This window comes from Panthera tigris (genome assembly GCF_018350195.1).
Source record: "Panthera tigris isolate Pti1 chromosome F3 unlocalized genomic scaffold, P.tigris_Pti1_mat1.1 chrF3_random_Un_scaffold_99, whole genome shotgun sequence".
NCBI lineage: Eukaryota > Metazoa > Chordata > Mammalia > Carnivora > Felidae > Panthera > Panthera tigris.
Window position 1 is genome coordinate 36,600 of NW_024962193.1, and position 23,501 is coordinate 60,100.

General features: G+C 42.2%; 1 long non-coding RNA gene across 2 annotated transcripts in view; it reads left to right on the plus strand.

Moving 5' to 3' along the window:
* The first annotated feature begins 20,289 nt into the window (after positions 1 to 20,289).
* Positions 20,290 to 23,501, plus strand: part of LOC122236331 — a 40,307-nt gene continuing 37,095 nt past the window's right edge. For both annotated transcript variants that reach the window (XR_006214414.1, XR_006214415.1), the window contains exon 1: positions 20,290 to 21,127. This is a non-coding gene — a long non-coding RNA (uncharacterized LOC122236331). The remainder of the gene's footprint in view (positions 21,128 to 23,501) is intronic.

The following is a 23,501-nucleotide window of genomic DNA, read 5'->3' on the forward strand; positions in this document are numbered from 1 at the left end:
AGATACCAACAATGTTGTCTGTTGGGATTGTCTTTTACAAAACTGATATCCTTTCAGTTTCCAGCTTAATTAATATACTAAGGAGAAAAAAAATGTTTCCCTCTTTCTGAAAAATAATCCCATTTGTATTTAGAGTTATCATTAAACATAGTATTTCTAAAAATGGTTAATAAATTGGAAGTCAATATAAATTTGCTTGTGAAGTTATCAAATGGAAAACTGTTGCCAAAGCAGTTATTTTATGTTTTATAGGAAAACTAATCTTTTATGTCCTTACTGCATTTATGTTATATCCTATTCACTTTTGTTTAATGCTATTTGTGTGTGTGTGTGTGTGTGTGTGTGTGTGTGTTTGCAACTAAGTGAAATGTGCAATATGTGGTCATTTAAATAGATTCACTAATTTAGGCAAAGTCAGCCATAAACAAATGCAATACATTATGTCCAAAGTAGTCAAGCAGATTTTGCATCATGAGTAAAAGTTGCTTTATCTTAAATGAATTTGCTTTTCTCTTTTATTTTTAACAAGCCAAGTCAAAGGTGAATATATTCTTTCTGCTCACCTTGAGGCAGGGCAAGAGCAGATTTGTGTCAGAGCGCACTGTCCGTATTTATGAGAAACTAGGGAAATTAAGAAAGCCACTTAGGTACAAACCTTAGTGGGGACTCATGACTGACACCTTTTCAACAATATTCTGTTGGGATGTCTTTTATTTACTGGGATAATTTTTTTTTAATTTTTAGTTAATTTATTTTTTAATTTACATCCAAGTTAGCATAATGTGGAACAATGATCTCAGTAGTAGATTACTTAAAGTCCCTTACCCATTTAGCACATCAGCCCTCCAATAGTCCCTCCAGTAACCCTGTTTATTCTCCACACTTAAGAGGTTTTTTTTTTATATTTTTGTCCCCCTCCATGTTTTTATATTATTTTGCTTCCCGTCCTTTATATTCATCTGTTTTGTATCTTAAAGTCCTCATACGAGTGAGGTCCTATAATATTTGTCTTTCTCTGACTAAATTCGCTTAGCATAATACCCTCTAGTTCCATCCATGCAGGTTAAATGGCAACATTTTATTCTTTTGGATTGCTAAGCAATACTCTATTGTGTGTGTGTGTGTGTGTGTGTGTGTGTGTGTGTGTGTGTGTGTGTGTATACACCACATCTTCTTTATCCATTCATCCATTGATGGACATTTTGGTTTTTTCTATACTTTAGCTGTTGTTGATGGTGCTTCTATAACTTTGAGGTTCACTTTTCCCTTCAAAATAGCACATCTGTATCATTTGGATAAATACCTAGTAGTGCAACTGCTGGGTTGTAGAGTAGTCCTCTTTTTCATTTTGTGAGGAACCTACCTACTGGTTTCCAGAGTGACTGTGCCAGTTTGCATTCCCGCCAGCAGTGCAAGAGTTACTCTTTCTCTGCTTCCTCGCCAACATCTGTTGTTGCCTGAGTTGTTAGTGTTAGCCATTCTCACAGGGGTGAGGTGTTATCTCATTGTGTTTTTGATTTGTACTTCCATGATGATGAGTGATGTTGAGCATTTTTTCATGTTTCATTTGGCCATCTGGATGTCATCCTTGGAAGATGTTTGCTCATGTCTTTGCTCATTTCTTCACTGGATTACTTGTTTTTTGGGTATTGAGTTCGATATGTTCTTTATAGATTTTGTATACTAATCCTTTATCTCATATGTCGTTTGCAAATATCTTCTCCCATTCTGTTGGTTGCCTTTTAGTTTTGCTGATTGTTTCCTTCACTGTGCAGAAGCTTTTTATTTTGATGAGGTCTTAATCGTTCATTTTTGCTTTTGTTTCCCTTGCCTCTGGAGACTTGTTGACTAAGAAGTTGTGGAAGCAAACATCAAAGAGGTTTCTGCCAGCTTTCTCCTCGAGGGTTTTGATGGCTTCCTATGTTACATTTAGGTCTTTCATCCATTTTGAGTGTCTTTCATCCATTTTGAGTGTGAGAAAGTGGTCCAGACTCATTCTTCTGTATGTCGCTGTCCAGTTTTCCCAGCACTCTTGCTGAGGAGACTGTATTTATTCCATTGGATATTCTATCCTTTTTGTCAAAGATTAGTTGGCCATACGTTTCTGGGTCCATTTCTGTGTTCGTATTCTCTTCCACTCATCTGAGTGTCTGTTCTTGTGGCAAGAGCATACTGTCTTGGTGATTACTGCTTTGTAATACAGCTTGAAGTCCAGGATTGTGATGCTTCCTACTTAGGTTTTCTTTTTCAAGATAGCTTTGGCTATTCCGGGTCTTTTCTGGTTCCATACAAATTGTAGGATACTTTGTTGTAGCTCTGTGAAGAATGATGGTGTTATTTTGATAAGTATTGTGTTGACTATGTAGATTGTTCTGGGTACTATTGACATTTTAACAATATTTGTTCTTCCTATCCAGGAGCATGCAATATTTGTCTTTTCTGTGTGCTTGCCATCTGCAATTTCTTTCATAAGCTTTCTATAGTTTTCAGTGTATAGATTTTTCACCTATTTGGTTAGATTTATTCCTAGGTATTTTATGGGTTTTGGTGCAATTTTAAATGGGATCGATTCCCTGATCCCTCTTTCTCTTGCTTCATTGTTGGTGCATAGGAATGCAACTGATTTCTGTGCATTGATTTTGTATCCTGCCACTTTGCTGAATTCCTGTATTATTTCTAGCAGTTTTTTGTTGACTATTGTGGGTTTTCCACATAGAGTTTCATGCCATCTATGAAGAATGAAAGGTTGAGCTCCTCCTGGACGATTTGGATGCCTTTTATTTCTTTGTGTTGTTTGATTGCTGAGGCTAAGAATTCCCATATTATGTTGAATACCAGTGGCGACAGTGGACATCCTTGTCTTGTTCCTGACCTTAGGAGGAAAGCTCTCAGTGTTGCCCCTTTGGGGACAATATTAGCATCGGGCCTTTCATATATGCCTTTTATGATCTCGAGGTATGATCCTTCTATCCCTACGTTCTTGAGGGATGTTATCAAGAAAGGATGCTGTATTTTGTCAAATGCTTTCTCTGCATCTATTGAGAGGATCATGTGGTTCTTGTCCTTTCTTTTATCGATGTGATAAGTCACATTGATTGTTTTGTGGATATTTAACCCAATTTGTATTCCAGGTATTAATCCCACTTGGTCGTGGTGAGTAACGTTTAAATGTATTGTTAGATCTGGTTGGTTCATATCTTGTGGAAGATTTTTGTATCCATGTTCATCATGAAAATTTGTGTATACTTCTTTTTAGTGGGTCTTTTTCTGGTTTTGGAATCAAGGTAAAGCTGGGTTCAGAGAAAATGTTTGGAAGTTTTACTTCCATTTCTTTTTTTGGGACAGCTTCAAGAGCATAGGTGTTAACTCTTCCTTAAATGTTTAGTAGAATTCCCCTGGAAAGCCATCTGGCCCTAGGCTCTTTTTCTTGGGAAATTTTTGATTACTAATTCAATGTCTTTACTGGTTATGGGTCTGTTCAAATTTTCTATTTCTTCCTGTTTCAGTTTTGTTAGTTTATATATTTCTAGGAATTTGTCTCTTTCTTCCAGATTGTCCATTTTATTGGCATATATTTGCTGATAATATTCTCTTATTATTTGTATTTCTGCTGCGTTGGTTGTGACCTCTCCTCTTTCATTCGTAATTTTATTTATTTGGGTCCTTTCCTTTTTCTTTTTGATCCAACTGGCTAGTGGTTTATCAATGTTATTAATTATTTCAAAGAACAAGCTTCTGGTTTCAATGATCTGTTCTACTGTTTTGTGTGTGGGTGGAGGGGGTTATTTGTTGTTTTTTTTTTCTGTGTGTGTTTTTGCTTTTGTTTTCAGTTTCGATAGCATTGATTTTTGCTGTAATCTTTATCATTTCTTGTCTTCTGCTGGTTTTGGTTTTATTTGTTGTTCTTTTTCCAGCTCTTTAAGGTATAAAGTTGGGCTGTGTATCTGAGACCCTCTTACCTCTTTTGGAAGGCCTGGATTGCTATAAACTTCCTCTTATTACTACTTTTGCTGAATCCCAGAGGTTTAGGGGTGTGGTGTTATCCGTTTCATTGGCTTCCATGTACTTTTTAATTTTCTCTTTAACTTCTTGGTTCACCCATTCATTCCTTTTTTTCATTTTTTTTTTATGTTTTAAAATTTACATCCAAATTAGTTAGCATATAGTGCAACAATGATTTCATGAGTATATTCCTTAATTCCCCTTACCCATTTAGCCAAACCCCCTCCCACATCCTGTCCAGTAACACTCTGTCTGTCCTACATAGTTATGAGTCCATTCTGTTTTGTCCCCCTGACTGTTTTTATTTTTGTTTCCCTTCCCTTATGTTCATGTTTTGTCTCTTAAAGTCCTCATGTGAGTGAAGTCATGATTTTTGTCTTTCTCTAATTTCACTTAACATAATACCCTACAGTTCTAAACACGTAGTTGCAAATGGCAAGATTTCAGTCTTTTATATACATATATATATATATATATATATATATATGTGATATATATATCACTATGTATATGTGTGTGTGTGTGTATGTATGTGTGTGTGTATATATATGTGTATATTCACTCAAATATAGTGTTTTTATATACACTCAAATCCATTGTTTGTTTGTTGATTTTCTGTTTAAATGATCTTTCTGTTGTCATAATGGGGTGTTGAAGTCCCATAGTATTATGGTTTTATTATCAATGAGCTTCCTTATATTTGTGATTAATTGATTTATATCTTTGTGTGCTTTCACATTGGGAGCATAAATGTTTACAATTGTTAGGTCTTCTTGGTGGATAGACCCCCTCAATTATGATACAACACACTTATTCATCTCTTGTTACAGTCTTTATTTTGAAATCTAGATTGTCTGATATGAGCAAGGCTACTCCGTCTTTCTTTGGCGATCATTAGCATGATAGATGGTTCTGCAGCCCCTTCCTTTCAATCTGAAGGCGCCTTTAGGTCTAATATGGGTCTCTTGTAAACAGCATATAGATGGATCTTGTTTTTTCCCCACCCTGTTACCTTGTGTATTTTGATTGGAGCATCTATGCCATTGACGTTTAGAGTGAGTACTCACAGATATGAGATTATGGCCGTTATGTGTCTTGTAGCGTTGGATTTTGTGGTGGTGTTTTTTTGTGCTATCCAGTCTTTGGTACTTTTGGTGTTTTTTTATTCTTTTTTTTTTTTTATCTTTTCTCCCCTCAGGGAGCCCCCCTGAAAATTCCTTGAGGAATTGCTTAGTGGTCACAAACTCCTTTAAGTTTTATTGTCTGGGAAACTTTTAATCTGTCCTTCTATTTTGAACGACAGACTTGCTGGATAAGGAATTCTTGGCTGCATAGTTTTCTGATTCAGCACATTGAGTATATCTTGCCACTCCTTTCTGGCCTGCCAAGCCTCTGTGGGTAGGTCTGCTGCAAACCTGATCTGTGTTGTCTTCCCTTGTTGGTTAAGGACTTTTTTCCCTTGCTGCATTCATGATTCTTTCCTTGCCTGAGTATTTTGTGAATTTGAATGTGATATTCCTTTTACTGGTGGATTTTTATGGAATCTTATGAGAGTCTTCTGTGCTTCCTGGACTTTAATGTCTGTGCCTTTTCCTAGGTAAAAAAAAAAAAAATATCCGCTATGACTTGCTGACTTAACACTTCTACCCCTTTGTCTCTCTCTTCATCTTCTGGGAGCCCTCTGATTCTGATGTTGTCCTTTTTAATGAGACAGGGTTAGGTGTAGGTTGAGGGTTTCGTTAGGGTTAAGGTTAGGGTTAGACTTAGGACCCAGGATGCTCCAGGCACTGAAACCCCAACAGTGCACTTGTCTCCACGAAGGGCTGAGTGGAGTACACAAGGGAGGGTACCAGTCAGGATTATTCTTTGGGTTCCAAGACCAGACTACTCTATGGGACGTTATTCAGGTAGGCCTCAGAAATACTCTCTTGTAGACACACTCGCGCTTTGGAAATCACATGGTGATGTTTCAGGTTCCATGCCAAGTGTTTCTGCACCTTTTTTCGAACCCGTGTGCGTGTTGTAGTCAGACTTTGGAATTGGGTCCCATGGGGAGAGAGCCATAGCAACGGTTAGGGTTCGGACCAGGGACGACAGGGCTGAGGCGACACCAGTATCATAAATTCCATGGAGGACGGAGGTGACGGCACATGCACAGCTGTGGGCCTGCTGTAGAGTTAGTGTAATAAATAGGGTTAGGAGCAGGTTGAGGGCTAGGGTTAGGATTACGGTTAGGGTTAGGGTATGTCCCGGGAGACTCCAGGCACTGACCCTACATCAGAGCAACTGTCCCCCCGAAGGACTGAGTGGAGTACACAAGGGAGGATGCCGGTCAGGATTAGTCTTTGAGTTCCAAGGTCAGACAAATGTATAGGCCACCCTTCAGGGTGGCCTCAGGTATCCTCTTGGGCAGCTGCAGCCAGGATTTTGAAAGGACATGGTGATGTTCCAAGATTTTTGCCGAGTGATTCTGTACTGCTTCATGCGCCCAGACACGTGGTATTTTCAGACTTTTGTATTGGGTCCCCATGGGAGAGACCTTAGCTAAATTTAGGGTTCGATTGAGTGACATCACCAATGCCAAAGCGAATCCAGTCTTGTGATCTCCTTGGAGGGTTGAATTGAGGGCCCATGCGAAGGTGCATGTCATGAATAGGCTTTGAATTGAGATAGGGTTAGGGTTTTGTTGAGAGTTCTGGCTAGTGTTAGGGTTAGGGTTAGTTCCCAGGGGGATCCAAGCGCTGACCCCACAGCAGTGCAGTTGTCTCCCGGAAGGGCTGAGTGAGGGCACAGTGGATCATGCTCGTCAGGATTAATTTTTGGGTTCGAAGGCCAGACAACTGTATGGGCCACTGGTCGGGTAGGCCTCAGGAATTCTCAGGGGCAGCTACAGTGGGGCTTGGAAACAACATAGTGATGTTCCAGGTTCTATGCCAGGTGATCCTGTGCCGCTTCAGGACCCCAGTCGCGTGGGGTTGTCAGACTTTGGTATTGGGTACCCATGGGGAGAGAGCCTTAGCTAGGGTTAGGGTTCGATCCAGGGACATCGCCAGTGTTGACGAGACCAGTTTCGTGACCTTCCTCGAGGGCTGAAGTGGGGGCCCATGTGACTGTGTGCTTCAAGTGTAGGGTTAGAGTTCGATATAGGGTTTGGGTTCGCCTGAGGGTTCTGGTTAGGGTTTCTGTTAGGTTTAGGTCTCAGGAGCCTCCAGACACTGACCCCAAGGCAGTGCAGATGTTTCCCCGAAGGGCTGAGTGGAAGACACAAGGGAGGGTGCCGGTCATGATTAGCCTTTGGATTCTAGGCCACACAAATATCTGGGCCACCCTTCGGGTAAGCCTTGGTAAACCTCTCTTGCAGCTGCAGTCACCCTTAGAAAATGACATACTGATATTCCACGTTCCATGCCGAGTATTTCTGTACCGATTCTTGAACCCTTGAGCGGGCTGTTGTTAGACTTTGGAATTGGGTCCCCATGGTGAGAGAGTCTTAGCTAGGGTTAGGATTCGGTCCAGGCAAATAGACCCGGCTCAAGCGACTCCAGTTTTGTGATCTCCCTCAAGGGCTGAAATGAGGGCACATGGGAGGGTGTGCGTCAAGTGTATGGTTAGTGTTAGAGAATGGGTTAAGTGTAGGGTGAGTGTTACGGTTACGGTTATGTGTAGGGTTAGTGTTAGGTCCCAGGAGGCTCCAGGCACTGACCCCACAGAACCTTTGTCTCCCCAAAGGGCTGAGTGGGGGACACAAGGGAGGGTGCTGGTCAGGATTAGTCTTTGGGTTTCAAGGCCAGATGAATGTATGGGCCATCCTTCAGGTAGGCCTCAGGAATCCTCTCGTGCAGATGCAGTCACGCTTTGGAAACGACATGGTGATGTTACACGCTCCATACCAAGTATTTCTGCACTGATTCTCGAACCCGTCTGTGTGGTATTGTCAGACTTTGGAGTTGGGACCCCATGGGAAGAGAGGCTTAGCTAGGTTTAGGATTTGGTCCAGGGAAGTTGCCAGGGCTGAAGCGACACCAGTGTTGTTAATTCCATGGAAGGTGAAGTGAGGGAAAATGTGTGGCTGTGAGTCCGCTGTAGAGTTAGTGTGCTAGATAGGGTTAGGTGTAGGGTGAGGGTTATGGTTTGGGTCATGGATAGGGTTTGGGTTAGGTCAAAGGAGACTCCAGGCACTGAACCCACAGTAGATCAGTTGTCTCCCTGAAGGGCTGAGTGCACTACACAAAGGAGGGTGCCGGTCAGCATTAGGCTTTGGGTTTCAAGGCCAGAAAAATGTATTGACCACCCTACAGGTAGGCCTCAGGAATCCTCTCATGCAGCTGCAGTCGCGCTTTGCAAATGACATGGTGAATTTCCATGTTCCATGCCGAGTATTTCTGCACTGATTGTCGATCTCATGTGCATGCTGTTTTCAGACTTGAAATTTATTCCACATGGGGAGATAGCCTTAGCTAGGGTTAGGGTTCGGTCCTGGGAAGTCACCAGGGCTGAAGCGACTCCAGTTTCATGATCTTCCTAGAGGGCTGATTGAGAGCCCATGCGAAGTTTCAGGTGAAGTACAGGGTTAGGGTTAGAGATAGGGTTAAGTGTAGGTTGAGGGATATGGTTTGGGTTATGGTTTAGGTTAGGGTTAGGTCCCAGGAGGCTCCAAGCACTGATTCACAACAGTGCTGTTGTCTACCTGAGGGGCTGAGTGGTGTCCCCAGGGAGGGTGTCAGTCAGGATAAGTCTTTGGGTTCCAATTCCAGACTAATGTATGAGAGACACTTCAGATAGGCCTTAGGAATCCTCTTGTGCAGCTGCAGTCGTGCTTTGGAAATGATGTAGTGATGTTCTACATTCTGTGTAGAGTATTTCTACACTGATCTCGAAACCGTGTGTTTCCTGTTGTCAGTCTTTGCAATTGGTTCCCCATAGGGTTTGTGCCTTAACCAGGGTTAGGGTGAGGTCCAGGGTAGTCGGCAGGACCGAAGCGACTCCAGGTTCGTGATCTCCCTCACGGGCTGAATTGAGGCCCAGCGACGATGTGGGTCAAGTGTAGGGTTAGAGTTCAAGATAGGATTAGGTTTCGGTTGAGGGTTCTGGTTAGGATTACGTTTAGGGTTAGGGTTAGAATTAGGTCCCAGGAGGCTCCAGGCACTGAAAGCACAGCAGTGCCGTTGTCTCCCCGCTGGGCTGAGTGTACAAGGGAGGGTGCTAGTCAGGATTAGTCTTTTGGTTCCAAGGCCTGACAACTCTATGGGTCACTGGTGTAGTAGGCCTCAGGAATCCTATTAGGCAGCTGCAGCCAGGCCTTCGAAAGAACATGGGGACCTTCCAGGTTCTATCCCGAGTGATCCTGCACCGTTTCTGGAGCCCAGGCATGTGGTGTTGTCAGACTTTGGTTTTGGGTCCACATGGGGAGAGAGCCTTAGCTAGGGTTAACATTCTGTCCCTGGACGTCGCCAGGTCCGAAGCGACTCCAGTCTCGTGATGTCCCTCCAGGGATGAAGTGAGAGCCCATGCGATGGTGATGGTCAAGTGGAGGGTTAGTGTTTGAGATAGGATTAGGTTTCGGTTGAGGGTTCTTGTTAGGCTTAGGTTTAGGGTAGTGTTAGGACCCAGGATGCTCCAGGCGCTGAACCCACAGCAGTGCAGTTGTCTTCCCGAAGGAATAAGATGAGGGCACATGGTAGGGTGTTAGTCATGATTAGTCTTGGTCTTCCAAGACCACACAGCTCTTTGGGCCACTGGTCAGTGAGGCCTCTGGAATCCTCTCGGGATGCCGCAGCCGGGTCTTTGAAAGGACATGGTGTTGTTCCAGGTTCTATGCCGAGTGATTCTGCACCACTTCTGGACCCCAGGTGCGTGGTGTTGTCACACTTGGTTTTGGGTCCCCATGGGGAGAGATCCTTAGCTAGTGTTAGCTAGGGTTAGGGTTCGGTCCAGGGACATCGCCAGGGCTGAAGCGACTCCAGTCTCGTGATCTCCCTCGAGGGCTGAAGTGAGGGCCCATGCGACGGTGCGGGTCACGTGTAGGGTTAGGGTTACAGATAGGGTTAGGTGTAGGGTGATGGTTATGTTTAAGGTTATGTTTAGGGTTAGGGTTAGGTCCCAGGAGTCTCTAGACACCCCACAGCAGAGCAATGTCTCCCCAAAGTTCTGAGTGGAGTACACAAGGGAAGGTGCCTGTCAGGATTAGTTTTTTGATTCCAAGGCTAGACAAATATATGGGCCACCCTTTGGTTAGGCCTAAGAAGACCTCTAGTACAGCTGCCATAGATCTTTGGAAATGATGTTGTGATGTTACACGTTCCATGGTGAGTATTTCTCCACTGATTCTTGAACCCGTGTGCATGCTGTTGTCAGACTTTGGAATTGGGTCCCCAGGGAAGAAAGCCTTACCTAGGGTTAGGGTTCGGTCCAGGGACATTGCCAGGGCCAAAGTGACACCAGTGTTGTGAATCCATGGAGGGTGATGTGAGGGCACATTCTTGGCTCTGGGTCTGTTTTAGAGTTAGTGTGATAGATAGGGTCAGGTGTAGGGTAAGCTTTAGGGTTAGGGTTAGGGTTAGGGTCAGGGTTATGTCCCAGGAGGCTCCAGGTACTGAACCCACAGCAGAGGAGTTGTCTCCCTGAAGGTTTCAGTGGAGTACACAAGGGAGGGTGCCGGTCAGGATTAGTCTTTGTGTTCCATGGCCAGTCAAATGTATGGGCTACCCTTCTGGTGGGGCTCAGGAATCCCCTCGTCCAGCTGTCTCCCCGAAGTTGTCTCCCCGAAGGGCTGAGTGGAGTATACAAGGGAGGTTTCCAGTATGGATTTTTCTTTGTGTACAAAGTCCAGACAAGTGTATGGAATGCTCTTCATGTAGTACTCATAAATCCTCTGTTGTAGCTGCAGTCGTGTTTTGGATATGACATGGTGATGTTCCATGTTATGTTGAGTATTTCTGCACTGATTCTGGAACCCATGTACATGCTGTTATCAGACTTTGGAATTGGGTCTCCATGGTGAGAGAGCCTTAGCTAGGATTAGCGTTTGGTACAGGGACGTCGCCAGGGCCAAAGCGATACCATTCTCGTGAATTCCATGGAGGGCTGAAATGTGGGCACATGGGCGGGTGTAGGTCTGGTTTAGAGTTAGTGTGAGAGTTCGTGTTAGGTTTAGGTGTAGCATTAGGGTTACATTTCTGTTTATGGTTGAGATTAGTTCCCAGGAGGTTCTAGACCCTGAACCTACAGCAGTGCAGTTGTCTCCCCGAAGGGCTGACTGGAGTGCAGAAGGAAGGGTACCGGTCAGCATTAGTCTTTGCATTCCACGGCCCCACACCTATATCCACACTCTTCAGTAGGCCTCAGGAATCCTCCTGTGCATCTGAAGCCCTGCTTTGGAAATGACATGGTGATGTTCCACGCTTCACACACAATTATCCTGCACCGCTTCTCAACCAATTGTGCCTGCTCTTGTCAGACTGTGGAAATTCGGTCTCCATATGCAGAAAGCCTTAGCTACAGTTAGGGTTTTGGCCAGGGAAATCTCCAGGGCTGAAGTGACACCAGTCCTGTGATCTCCCTGAATCGATTATATGAGGGCACATGCATGGTGCGAGTCAGGTGTAGGGTGAGTGTTAAAGATGAGGTGAGGTTTAGGTTCACGTGTATACTGTGGGTCACTGTTAAGATTAGGGCTTGGTCACAGGAAGCTCCTGGCACTATACCCCCAGTAGGGCCATTGTCACCCCACAAGGCTGAGTAGAGGGGTCTAAGGAGGGTCCCAGTTAGGCTGAGTTTTGGGTGCCAGTGCCACTCCTCGGTTAGACTTCAAGAAGTCCCCTGTGGAGCTCCTTCTGGTCTTTGGAAATGACATGGTGATGTTCCAGGTTCCATGCCACGTAATCCTCCTCCGCTTCTGGGCCCCATGTCCGTCATGCCCTTAGACTTAGGAATTGGGTCCCCATTAGGAGAAAGCTTTTGCCAAGGTTAAGGTTCGTTCCATGGATGTTGCCAGGGCCAAAGCGACACCAGTGCCGTGATCACCCTGAGGGCTGAATGAGGGTCCATGCGCGGTTGCGAGTCATGTGTAGGGTCAGGTTTAGAGTTGGGGTGAGTTTTAGTTTGAGCGGTATGTGTCACAGTTAAGGTTAGGGTTAGGTCCCAGGAAGCTCCAAGCGCTGAACCTCCGCAGTGTAGTGGTCTCCCCAGAGGAATGTGTGTGGGCCTCATCAGAATGGGCTGTTCAGGCTTAGTCTTTGTGTTCCAGGATCAGCCTCGTGTGTGTGCCATCTTCAGTTGGGCCTCATCAGCCCCCTTGTGCTGCTCCATGCGGGCATTGGAAATGTCATGATGATGTTCGATGTTCCATGTCGAGTAATTCTGTACCGCTTTGGGCCATTTGTTTGTGGTGTTCTCAGAGATAGGAATTGGGTCCCCATCTAGAAAGATCCTTAACTAGGGTTAATGTTCTGACCAGGGACTTCACCAGTGTGGATGTGACACCATTCCTGTGTGTCGTGTGCATTGGGTTAGGGTTTGGGATTGGGTTTGGTGTTAGGGGTTAGGGTTATGGTTATGGTTGGTGTTAGGGGATAGTGTTAGGGGATAGAGTTAGGTTTATGCATTAGGGTTATGTTTAGGGTTATGCTTAAGGGTTAGGGTTTGGAGTTAGAGTTAGGTTTAGGCATTAGGTTTGGGCTTGCGTTAGGCTTAGGTTTAGAGTTATTGTTTGGGTTTGAGAGTTAGGATAATGGTTAGATGGTGGGGTTAGGGTAAGTTGATAGCATTAGTGTTAGGGTTTGCATTAGGTTTAGGGATAAGGTGAGGTCTAGGTCTAGGACTTGCGTTCGGGTTATGGGTTTGGAGATTCGATTCGCGGTTAGCGTTAGGGTTAGTGTTAGAGTTTTATGGTTATGGTTAGGGTTAGTTTTATGTTTTATAATTTTAGGGTTAGTGGGTATAGTTAGAGCATTAGGGTTAGGGTTTTAGGGTTAGAGTTATAGAGTTAGAGTAAGAGATTTAGTCACAAGTTTAGGGTAAGTGCAGGGTTTGTTTACTTTCTCAGTTCGGTAGGGTTAGGTTTGGGTTTAGGCGTAGGGACAGGGACTGGGTTTAGTATTTGGGTTCTGGTTAGGGTTAGCTGTTATGTTTAGGTGTTGGGATTTGGGTTATTGTTAAGGTTAGGTCTAGGACAAGAAGTAAGTTATGTTTACACTCCCACTTGGAACGGGGAGATGTTTATCCGTGGACACCGCCCTGCATCTGGGAGGGAGTGTGTTCATTTTTTTCGCCCCTGTCTCTGTGCACTGGAGGTTGTTTTTGCCTTGCTCCATTCTTGCTTGGCTCTGGACTGTTTCACACCGCCACGCTGCCTCTCTCGGTATGATAGGATTTCACGTACTGCCTCATCTGTTTTTGATGCATCGGATGCATAGTTTTAATCTCTATATCATTTATTTCTTTTTTGATTTTAATTATTTTCTTCATTCTGTCCTTTGTGAGTTTTGTGTGTTGTCCTTTGTCTGGTTTTTATTTTATAAAGTTATGGTGTTTACTTCAGTTTTTGTTTTTTTTTTTTTTTGTTTCTTTTTTTCCTGAGGCAGACATGTATTGTTATAAACTTCCCTGTTAGAACCAGTTTTCCTGCTTTACAGAAATTTGGATTATTGTATTTTCATTTTCATTTGTTTTCATGGTTTTTTTTTTGTATTTTCTCTTTGATTTGTTGGTTGAGCCATTGATTGTTTAGTAGCATGTTATTTAACTTTCATGATTTTGTGCCTTTTCCGGAATTTTTTTTTTGTGTGTTTCAGACTTCTAGTTTCATAGTATTGTGGTCTGAAAAGACACATGGTATGGTGTCGATCGGTTTGATTTTGTTTTGGCTTGTTTTATGACCTTTTTATCGAGTGTGGGGAATGTTCTATGTGCACGTGAAACGAATGTGTATTGTGCTGTTTTAGGATGGAATGTCTAAAATATATTGGTTAAGTCCATCTGGTCTACTCTATCATTCAAAGTCTCTACTTCCTTTGTGATTTTCTGATGGAAAAATCTCTCCATTGATGTCATTGGGATGTTAAAGTGCCCTACTATTATTGGATGACTATCAATTCTTTAGTTTTGGACTGCTTTGTGTATTTGAATGCTCTCAGATTGAGCGCATATATGTTTCCAATTGTTCTTTTTGTTGGATTGTATCTTTTATTATTATATTGTCCTTCTTTGTCTCTTGTTACAGTTTTATTTTTAAATCTATTTTGTCTGATAAAGGTACTGGTACTGCAGATTTCTTTTGAAACCTTAGTTCTATAATTAGTCTCTTGTAGGTAGAAGATAGATGGGTCCTATATATTTACTCATTCTATCATCCAGTGCCTTTTATTATGAAGAGGGAGAGCACAGGCATGGGAGGGCGGGGAGGGGGGAATGAGGGAAGAGAGAGACAGAGAGAGAGAGAGAGAGAATGAGAATGAGAATGAATCCTCACCAAGTTCCATGCTCAGTGCAGAGCCCAGTTGGGGCTCAATCCCATGATCCTGAGATCATAGCCTGAACCGAAATCAAGAGTCGAAATCTCAAGCGATTGAGCCATCCAGTTGCCCCTGTCACCCAGTGCCTTTGATTTGAACATTTATTCTGTTTCTATTCAAAGTAATTGATAGACATGTACTTGTCCTATTATTACTTGATATTGGTTATTTCTGATTTTTTCTGATCCTTTGTTCTCTTTCTCTTTTTTTGATTTGCTGGGTTTCTTCACAATTTCACAGTTGAAATTGTTTGTCTTTATACTCCGCATATGTATTAGTAGTGTTTGATTTGTGGGTATTATTAGGTTTGTACCTAACCACTTCTGCATATAGGAGTCTATATTAAGTTGATAGTTGTTTAAGTTTGAACCAGTTGTTTACTCCTCTCCTCCCCGTTTTGTAGCTATGTAGTGTTCCTATTTCGAAACCTTTCATATTGTGAATACCTTGACTGATGTTTTACAGATAAACTCATTTTTATTGCTTTTGCGTTTCACACTTTAATATTGTCACTTTAGGTGTTTCTTTTCCACTTAAAGAGTCCCCTTTAACATTTCTTGCAGGGGTGGTTTGTTGATTGTGAACTCGCTTAGTATTTATTTGGGAACCTCTTAATCTCTCCTTCCTTCTGAATGATAGTTTGCTGGATAGACTCTCTTTGGCTGCAGATGTTTTCCATTCGGCACCTTTACCAAACCGTGCTGCTCACTTGCGGTTTCACTCACTCACTTTACAAAACCGTGCTGCTCACTTACTGAAATACATCCAGTGATAACCTTATGGGGTTTCCCTTGTAGGTAACTGTCAACTTTTGTTTTCTTGCTGTGAAAATTTTTCTTTATCACGACATTTTGGGTTTTAATTACTATACGACTTGGTGTGGATCTGCTTCTGTTGAATATAATGAGGGTTCTTTGTGCCTCCTGCTCTGGATCTGTTTCCTTCCCCACATTAGGGAAGTTTTCATTTATTGTGTCTTCAAATAAATTTTCGGATTCTATTTCTCAGAGTTCTGAGAATGAGAAATAGGACAGAAAAGACCTATTGAAGGTTCTCTGATGAGTCACTGGATTTGCATGCGTGGAGGATAGATTTGAGACTCAAATGAACAACCTACCTTTAACTTCTAAGAACTAGAAGAAAAAAACAATCTATGCCCAATGTTCTCAAAAGGGAGAAATTAATCCATATGAGAGTGGAAACCAATGAAACAGACCATGAAATCAATAGAAAATATGAAGAAGACCAACAGTGAGTTTTCAGAAGAGTGAAATAAAATTGTCAGGACTATACATAGATTATGCTAAGACATAAAGAGGACCAAATTCAAAAGAATTATACATAAAAGAGAAGATATTATGCCTTATACAAAAGAAACATAAAGCAGACAAAGTGGCGACTATGGCCAAATTAGATGACAGAAAACTACCTACCTAGAAGAAATGGATAGGTTCTTAGAAACATACAACCTACCGAGATTGTATCAGGAAGATATAGAAGGTTTGCACAGACCCATTAAAGGAAGACTGTATCAATACAAGAAGATAACCAATGTAAGTAAATTGAATCAGTAATCGATGTTCTGCCAAGGAAGAAAACCCCAGGACCAGGTGGATTCATTGGTGAATTTAACCAAACGTTTGTAGAAGAACTAACAGCAGTACTCTCACTGATTCAAAAGGAATGAACACCACCAAACTCATTTCATGAGACTGGAATTACCCTGGTAGGAAGCCAGAAAGGATAATAGCTGAACAGAAATCTATAGGCCAGTATCCCCGTGATGAATATAGATGAATAATTCCCAGTAACATACAGGCAAACCAAATTCAGGATCACATGAAAAGGATCATTGACCATGATGAAGGGTTTTTTCCCTGTAAAGGCAGGATGTTTCAGAAATGCAAATCAATAAATGTGACCCCTCACATAATTGAATGAAATAAAAATCAACCAGAAACCAGACTCTTAACTATAAATAGCAAATGGAGGGTTACTATAAATGAGGTGGGCAGGGGCATGGGTTAAATGGGTGATGGGCTATGGAGGGCGCTAGCAGTGAGGATCACTGGGTGTTGTATGTAAGTGATGGATGACTACATTCTATACCTGAAATTAACATACACTGTATGCTAACCAATTAGAATTTAAATAAAAAACTTGAAAAAATAAATACTAAAGAAATGCATACATAAATTTAAACTAAACTAAATACATTTTATTTTATTTTTTTTCAATATATGAAGTTTATTGTCCAATTGGTTTCCATACAACACCCAGTGCTCAACCCAAAATGTGCCCTCCTCAATACCCATCACCCACCCTCCCCTATCTCCCACCCCCCACCAACCCTCATTTTGTTCTCAGTTTTTAAGAGTCTCTTATGTTTTGACTCTCTTCCACTCTAACCTCTTTTTTTTCCTTCCCCTCCCCCATTGGTTTCTGTTAAGTTTCTCAGGATCTACATAAGTGTGAAACCATATGGTATTGTCTTTCTCTGTATGGCTTATTTCACTTAGCATAACACTCTCCAGTTCCAACCATGTTGCTAAAAAGGGCCATATTTCATTCTTTCTCATTGCCACGTAGTACTCCATTGTGTATATAAACCACAATTTCTTTATCCATTCATCAGTTGATGGACATTTAGGTTCTTTCCATAATTTGGCTATTGTTGAGAGTGCTGCTATAAACATTGGGGTCCAAGTGCCCCTATGCATCAGTACTCCTGTATCCCTTGGGTAAATTCCTAGCAGTGCTATTGCTGGGTCACAGGGTAGTCTATTTTTAATTTTTTGAGGAACCTCCACACTGTTTTCCAGAGCGGCTGGACCAATTTGCATTCCCACCAGCAGTGCAAGAGGGTTCCCGTTTCTCCACATCCTCTCCAGCATCTATAGTCTCCTGATTTGTTCATTTTGGCCACTCTGACTGGCGTGAGGTGATATCTGAATGTGGTTTTGATTTGTATTTCCCTGATGAGGAGCGACGTTGAGCATCTTTTCATGTGTCTGTTGGCCATCTGGATGTCTTCGTTAGAGAAGTGTCTATTCATGTTTTCTGCCCATTTATTCACTAGATTGTTTTTTGGGTGTGGAGTTTGGTGAGCTCTTTATAGATTTTGGATACTAGCCCTTTGTCCGATATGTCATTTGCAAATATATTTTCCCATTCCGTTTGTTGCCTTTTAGTTTTGTTGGTTGTTTCCTTTGCTGTGCAGAAGCTTTTTATCTTCATGAGGTCCCAGTAGTTCATTTTTGCTTTTAATTCCCTTGCTTTTGGGGATGTGTCAAGTAAGAAATTGATACGGCTGAGGTCATAGAGGTCTTTTCCTGCTTTCTCCTCTAGGGTTTGGATGGTTTCCTGTCTCACATTCAGATCCTTTATCCATTTTGAGTTTATTTTTGTGAATGGTGTGAGAAAGTGGTCTAGTTTCAATCTTCTGCATGTTGCTGTCCAGTTCTCCCAGCACCATTTGTTAAAGAGACTGTCTTTTTTCCCTTGGATAATCTTTCCTGCTTTGTCAAAGATTAGTTGGCCATACGTTTACAATAGCATCAAAAACAATAAAATTTATTGGAATAAATTTAGCCAAGGAGGTGAAAGATCTCTACAGAAAACTATAAAACCTGTGTGCAGAAATGGAAGAAATTCAATTTTCATGGAAGAAACAGAACACACAAGTCAGTGAAAAGCCACCCCATGTCCATCTGTAGGAGGAATTAATACAGATACAATGTCCATACTACTCAAAGCCCCCTAGAGATTCAGTGCTATCTCTATCAAGACTCTGATGCAATTTTTATGCAATTAGAAACACATTTCCTCAAATGTATTTGGAACCACAAAGAGACCCTAAGTAGCCAATGCAAGAAAGGACAAAATAGGAGGCATCACACTTCTTGATTTCAAACTTCATTGTAACACAAAGAAGTCTGTTATGTCACTGGCATAAGCACACACATAAGACAATGGAACGGAAATTGAGAGCCCAATCTAAACCCATGCATGCACAGTCAACTAGTATTTGACAAGGGAGTCAAAAATACACAGTGGAGAAGAATAGTCTCTTGAATAACTGGTGCTGGGAAAATTGGATATTCACATGTATAAGAATGAAGGTTAGCACCATATGTTACACCACTCCCTAAAGAGTGAAAGGAAGAAACATAGAGAGATGTGGTTAGAGAGAAACAGTGACAAAGAGGAAGTACAAAGAGGAACGTAGACACCTGCTCGAGGTATGTGGATGGCGTTAGATACATCAGGGGAGAGGGGATGTATGAGGTGGCTCTGAGTGCTGGGGCAGAAAGGGCTGGTATCATGGGCACCAGAGTTCCATGACCCCAAGACTCCAACATCCCTGCAGAAGCCATTGGAATTGAACAGATGGGTATCCCTCATTTCTTCTGGAACTGTGAGGCTCAGCCTCATGTTCTGTCATGGAGAGGGATGTCTTGAGGGAGATTGTGCTGCTCTTTGGCAGGTATACTCCAAGTCTGCCCTGTGGGGAGGTGTCCTGGGGCCATCTCTCTCACTGCCCCAGGCCCTGTTGGACTTCCCCTCTCCCCCACCAGCTGGCCTTCCTCAAGTTCTGAACCCAGGCATCAGGCATCATGTTGTCCCCAGGTCCTGAAGTCTGTACCTGGCAGAGGTGGACTGCTGATACTGATTTTAAAAAAAATTGACAATAAGGTCCATATCCTCCCTCTGGGACTAGCGGTGTGCATCCCAATCGTGGGTTGCTATCCTCCTGTCCACAACTAATCTGAGCATTCCAGAAGGTAGGTGAACACTTTAAAACACTCTAGTCTTCTCTTACATCAAATTCAAAGACATTTTCTTGTCCCAGCTTTCTTTTACTGCTGAAGAGATGGCAATTAGTAATTGAAGGCATAATGGTCCTATAGGATATTTACCTATATGACTGGTGGACATTATTTCATCCATCCGTGTCCCTAAAGCACGTTTCATTGGAAATATTAGCCAAGGATACATACTGTAAATTCACAACTGATTCATAGCTCCCTGTAAGTTTCATTCTGACCTTGTCACATATGTGTCATCAAAGATACTATTAGTGACTTTTCAGATAAGCTCTCCACATCAAGATGGTAATGTTAGAGAATCTGGTATAAATGGAATTTCACAAATTCCAAATGGGGAATGATTTTTCATTTTTAATGTTTCTTTTTTTCTTTTTTTGAGAGATCCCGAGCTGGGGAGGGGGGAGAGAGTGGGAGATACCGAATCTGAGGCAGGCTCGAGGCTCTGAGCTCTCAGGACAGAGCCTGACGCGGGGCTCAAACTCATGGACTGCAAGATCACGACTTGCGTCAAAGTCGGACGCTTAGCCGGCTAAGCCACCCAAGAGCCCCAGGAATGATAGTTTATTGGCAAAGAAGGAGAAATTAAACATAGTGTAAAGGATGTCTATTTTTAATTGAAATATTGTTCACACATTTGTTGTATGAGTTTTAGGCATACATTGTAGTCATTCCATATGTCTATAAATTATATTGTACTTAAGCACAAGTGTAGCTATCCTGTGAAAGCATGCAACAGTATTATTACAGGATTGACTCCATTGCATTGGCTGACCCTTGTATCCCTAGGACTCATTCATTCCATAGCTTACGCCGGTATCTCTCTCAAAGTTGTTCGTTCTTTATCTAACCTAAGTATTTTGGTGGTAAACACAATTACCACTTGCTCAGCAAGTGTAAATTGGCGGTCTAGTTTTCTGTGAACATTGCTTAAAACATTACAAATGATGTCATTACGTTAATAAAGTCGGTTTCATTCTTCACTCACAAGAAAGGAGAAGGAAAAGATTTCTTTGTGTCCCAGGCCCTGTCATTAAAACCTTTCCCAATGTGGAGAACAGGTTTAGTTGCCCAGGCACCTTCAGTGTCTCAGCTGAGCGACCAGGGCCTTCCACATTGCAAGAATGCCCATGATGGCCAACAGAGAGAGCTCGAGCACCATAGACCCGGAGAGGCGGGTTCCTCTGCCCAGGCAGTGATAGCCAGCAGAGGGCGCACCATCGGCTTTTCTAACCCAGGGCACCTGAGAGCAGGAAGGGCTTTGATTGCTCCCAGAGGACTCAGGGCCTCTGCCGCTGCCTCAGTACAGAGAGCAGAGCTGCATTTCCAGCAGGTTGTGCCGCCCGCCCCAGGGGAGAACTTGGGAGCTTTGTAGCAACTTGGCATCTCCTGAGTCGCCAGAGAGAATTTGTCTTATTGTACTGAGTGCTGAGGAGTGGGCGCTGGGTGGCTTCCCTGGGCAAGCTGGTTGCTGAGCTGCACAGACCCTTGCGTTTTCTGGGCTGTTCCCGTGTTTCTTTCCTCCCCTTCCCAGACAGTATTTGAACAAGACATATTTTACTAAAGGTCTCGTGGATTGTGGAGGCCCACGACATCACCTCATCGATACAGTCGATGGTTTGTTGTTCCAGATTCAGGCTTGTTTCTGGGAAGAAACCCTGACAGAAATTCAGAAGAACGGGAGCTGCATTCCGTTAGGACATGAATACATGAAATGCTCGTCTTGGGAACTCCTAGAAGAATGAGCTGGGACCCACTTTCTGAGTCCTGCTAGAACCAGTGACCGAGGTAAGGGCACAAACTGTCCCCCATATCATACATGCCTTTTAAAAAGTTTCATGGTTATTTTTCCAACCTAATTAAGTGATTGCAAACTACAGAAAACCTGGTAGGTACCTGTCATTAACGTACGTTATCTTGAATTTAAATTGCAGTGCATAAAGATACAGTGTAGTATTAGTTTCAGGTGTAAAATATAGAGCAACCCTTCCACACCTCATCCGGTGCTCATCCCAGGTGCACTTCTTAATCCCCAGCAGCTGTTTCACCCATTCCCCACCTTGCTCTGGAAGCCCTCAGTTCGTTTCCTAGTTAAGAGTCTGTTTGTCACTGTCTTCTCCCCGCCCCGCCCCCACTTTGTTTTGTGTTATTTCCATGTGTTAGTGAAATCATCTGGTATTTGTCTTTGTCTGAAAGGCTTATTTCACCCAGGATAACATTCTCTCCATGCAGCTCATGGCAAATGGCAAGATTTCATGTTTTTACGGCCTAATAATATTACATTCCATATACCATATCTCAATTTATTCATCAGTTGATGGATGCTTGGATAGTTTCTGTAATTTGGCTGTTGTAGAAAATGCTGCTGTAAACATCATGGTGCATGTATCCCTTTGAAGATTTTGTATTCTTTGTGGAAATACCTTGTAGTGAAATTGCTGGATCGTAAGGTACTTCCATTTCCAATTTTTTTTTTTGAGAAATCTCCATAATGTTTTCCAGACTGGCTGCACCAGTTTGCATTCTTACCCACAGTGCAAGAGGGTTATTCTTTCCCCACATCCTTGGCAACACCTGCTGTTTCATCCTTCATTGATTTTCGTCATTGTGACAGATGTGATGTGTTATCTCATTGTACTTTTGAATTGTATTTCCCTGAAGATCAGTATTGTTGAGTATTTTTTCATGTGTCTCTTGGCCAGGTATATGTCTTCCTTCGGGAAATGTCCATTTTTGTCTTCTGCCCAATTTTAATCAGATTTTTCATTTTTTGGGTGCTGTATAACTGTATATATTTTGGGCACTAACCCTTTATCTGATGTCGTTTGCAAATATCATTCTGTAGGTGTTTTAGTTTTGTTGATTATTTCCTAGGTGACGGAAGGTTTTAATTTTTATGAAGTCTCATTATTTTTGCTTGTGTTTCCCTTACCTCTAGAGATATATCTACAAAGACGTTTGCACAGGCAATGTCAAATAAGATACTACCCGTGTTATCCTCTGGGATTTTTATGGTTTCAGGTTTCACATATAGGTCTTTATCCATGTTGGATTTATTTTTGTGTATGTTGTAAGAAAGTGGTCCATTGTTGTTTTTGTTTTGTTTTGCCGGATGCTGTCCAGTTTTTCCAAAACCATATGTTGAGGAGCCTTTTTTTAAGTTTATTTACTTATTTTTGAGAGAGAGAGAGAGAGCATGCAGAAGGGGGGCAGAGAGAAATGGAGACAGAGAATCCCATGCATGCTCTGCACTGCCCTAAGATCATAACCTGAGCTGAATTCACAATCGCACGCTTTGTTGACTGAGCCACCCCTGTGTCCCAAGACTATCTCTTTTTCCATTGGATGTTCTTTCCTGCTTTGTTGATAATTAATTGACCATATAGGTGTGAATTCATTACTGCGTTTCTATTCTATTGATCTATGCCTCTGTGTTTGATGTTGTTGTTGTTGTTGTTGTTGTTGTTGTTGTTTTGCCAGTACCATACTGTTCTGATCAGTACAGCTTTGTAATATAACCTAAAGTCTGGAATTGTGATGTCTCCAGCTTTGCTTTTCTTCTTCAAGTTTGTTTTGGCTGTTTGGGGACTTTTGTCATTCCATACAAGTTTTGAGATTATTTGTTATTGTTCTGTGACAAATGTTTTTGTTAGTGTGATAGGGATTTCATTATATGTGTAGATTGTTTTGAGGAGTGTAGACGTTTTAACAGTATTTTGTGCTTCCCATCCATAAACATGAAATGTATTCCATTTCTTTGTGTCCTCTTCCATTTCTTTCATCAGTGTTTCATAGACTTTAGAGTACAGGTCTTTCACCTCTTTAGTTAGGTTTATTCCTGGTTTCTTGTGGTATTTGTGAGCCTGTCAATGGGATTGATTCCTTACTTTCTTTCTGTGTTAATTCATGATTTGTGTTAGAAATGCAATACATCTATGTAGCTTGATTTCTGTATATTGTGACTTGTGGAATTCATATATCAATTCTAGCATTTTTTAAGGGAATATTTCATGCTTTTTATAGAACACATCATGTCAGTTCCCAATAGCGAAAGTGCTACTTCTTCCTTGCCGATTTGGATGCCTCTTATTTCTTTTTGTTGTCTGAGTGCTGTGGTTAGGGTTTCCCCTACTATGTGGAATAACAGTGGTGAGAGGGGTCA